The following is a 2,756-nucleotide window of genomic DNA, read 5'->3' on the forward strand; positions in this document are numbered from 1 at the left end:
GCTGTAATGATTTACTCTTATCTAAGCAGAATTTATGTGGAACTTAGTCTAGGTCATGGAAATCTTAAATTGTTAAAGTTAAAACAATGAAAAAAATTACCATTTTACATCCATATAGCAATCTATCAAAGGTTGCTTGAAGGTAAGAGACATGCAAAGTACTCTGATCAAGAAAAGAATAAAGCAGGGTTGAAAATTTAGTCCGACCTGTTTAAGCATGTTAAATTCTCAGTTACATTCTGATTAACTTATAAGTGGTTATTCAGCTTGGCTCCTTTTGTAGATCCTCTGCTTTTCAGACCATGTACAGCTGGATTACACTGGATAGAGGAATTCACACACATTGGCAGCATCTGAAATACAGCAAGCCATCTTACCAAATCTTTTTTCCTTGTATACACTTGACCCCAGCTCTGCTAGCCAGCTTCACTGACTGGAGGTCACCACAATTTTCATCTCATTTGAGTAGCAGATTTTAATAATAAGCTCATAACAAATGTAGAGATGGACTGTTTGGAAACAGAGGAGGTGAACAGGTAAAGAGTCTATCTTTACAGTTTTATTAATCGTCCGTGTTGCTTCAGGTGGGGACACATTGCCTCCTGTTGTCCCTTCAATCTCCACCTAAGACATGCAAGAGTCCCCAAAATTCATATTAGCACATTATTACAGATAAATTCTTTTTAAGACAGAATGAGTTACTTTTAGTTAAGATCTGTTAGTACCAGAAAAGTTTAATCTACATTGATAGTGTATTAAAGTTGACATTCTTTGGATTAGACTGATTTTTGGTATTTCAGCATAAAAATGGAAAGCATATAATAAAATGCAAACATGGTCTTATCCCGCATAGTGATTAATGGCTAAATGATTTCCACATGGGTGCCTAGATCAATCACAGGACTTACCCTGCATTTATCATATAGACAATGAAATCCAGAACAGGTCAGCAGATCATTTGAGCAGGCTGTTGTCATGTCTGGAATGAAGTGCTGCAAGTTAAAAAAAAATTTTTTTGAATTTATTTAAAAATCAGTTAACTATCAGATAAATTTAAGCGCACCTAAAAAGAAGAAAAAAAGAAACATAAATGTTTATGTGTGTGAGCATGTAAATACTGAATGGAATATTCACGATAGCTCAGGGTAGCAGCTGGTTGCTTATGTATGTTCTTGCACGAATGCTGATGGTGTTTCTTCAAATGGAGCCAAGTTCTGACGGAAACAGAAGGTGTCATCCTGCAGGCCCGCAGGATCACTCCACACAAGGGAGCAGATGGAACTTGCAGCTTGTACTCCCATTTTTGTGGGAACATATTTTTGGTAAAGGAGAATAATTCTGGTCTCCGTGCTATTGCTCACTTGGTATATGTTCTTTAGCACATTATAAATACCTTTCTAAGGGGTAGGCCACTTCCTATGAAGCACTGAGTGCCATCAGGCAATACTGAGACAACTTAGAAACACTCAGAGAAGAAACAAATTTCCCCACCACTAAAAAAAAAAAAAAAAAGAAGAAGAAAGGATTACTTTAGCTATCACATGGAGTCCTTGTCCAAGCTCTTCTAACTCCCTAGCCATCAGCAGAAGTCAGGCCACCCAGAATCTTGTAAAAAGCATCCAGCACCATCTAGTAACTGGCCAAGGGATTCTGTGAAGATTATATAGGATAAGTTTCATCTCTATTAACTTTAACTGCCTTAAATTTCAGTGTCTAAAAATATCTGCCAGGCTTTCCTAAAGACAACAGAGTGACATGAGCATCTATAAATGCCATTTTATTCTTTGCTAAGGTGAGAGCCTAAAAGGGTGTAGTAACTTCAAAAATGTCAAATGCTAAGTACAGTTATAAAAGGTTCTCCCTGTGACTCTCCGTATTCACTTCAGTAGGTATCCTATGTTCACCTTTGGGGAACTGAAATACTGAACTACCTGTTTTCAAAAGCGACCAGTTCCCATCACTGTCACATAAGCAAACTTTCATCTTCTGGAGAAAGAAGGTCAGAAGTTCCTTTCAGAATGTCAGATGACCAGCACGTCACCCAGCTGTAACCTGGGGCCGCAGAACAGAGTAGTAGGTTCCTTGGAGACACCAAAGCATTACCTCACACCCCCTTTCTCAGTCAACATGTAAGAGTAGCAGTCACTGGAACAATCTCCCTAAGCTCAATTCTCCTCCAGCTTGAGCCCTTCAGCCAAGATCACATCTTTCTAAATATTATATTTTAACTCAGTCAAAAGTTTTGGGCTGATGCAAAAGCTATGAGATGACATTTTATGGATGGTGCAATGCAAATTTACAAACGAATCAATTATAATAGCCAAAAACTGACTTCTTTTTCCAATTACGGATTACACGTCTAGGAAATCCACTCTGTGTTCACCAGAAAGTACTGTTTCCTTTTTGGGGTACCCATCACTGAAAACTGTTTTATTTAAACAGGAAGAGAACAGAGCAGATTAACCAATGCTTTTCTTCTTGCAAGCATAAGAGGTCTAAGCAGGTGCTATTTAGTACTGCCTAATGGGAAAATATTTGTTATTCATTATTTGCATTACTGAAGCACACATAAGCACCTGTCACGAAGCACTTCATAAATGCAACACAAAAAAGATGTTCCCTGCCCAAAGATCTCACCATCTATATAAGGCAAGAGGCACAAATGCATTAGACAATCATGGAGTGTCAGGAGCTAGGAAGACCATTTGGATCCACACGATGAGTACATCACTGCAATTGCTCTTAATTCTATTATT

The 2,756-nt window shown here is 38.1% G+C and overlaps 1 long non-coding RNA gene across 1 annotated transcript; it reads right to left on the reverse strand.

Annotated features, from left to right (window-relative positions):
- Positions 1 to 267: 267 nt before the first annotated feature.
- LOC135328015 (uncharacterized) lies at positions 268 to 1,626 on the reverse strand. The gene is made up of 3 exons (XR_010388738.1): positions 1,530 to 1,626; positions 909 to 992; positions 268 to 624 (listed from the first exon to the last, which is right to left on the reverse strand). It is a non-coding gene; the product is annotated as an uncharacterized LOC135328015 (long non-coding RNA).
- Positions 1,627 to 2,756: the final 1,130 nt, after the last annotated feature.

The sequence above is a fragment of the Dromaius novaehollandiae genome, chromosome 3, assembly GCF_036370855.1.
Source record: "Dromaius novaehollandiae isolate bDroNov1 chromosome 3, bDroNov1.hap1, whole genome shotgun sequence".
Taxonomy (NCBI): domain Eukaryota; kingdom Metazoa; phylum Chordata; class Aves; order Casuariiformes; family Dromaiidae; genus Dromaius; species Dromaius novaehollandiae.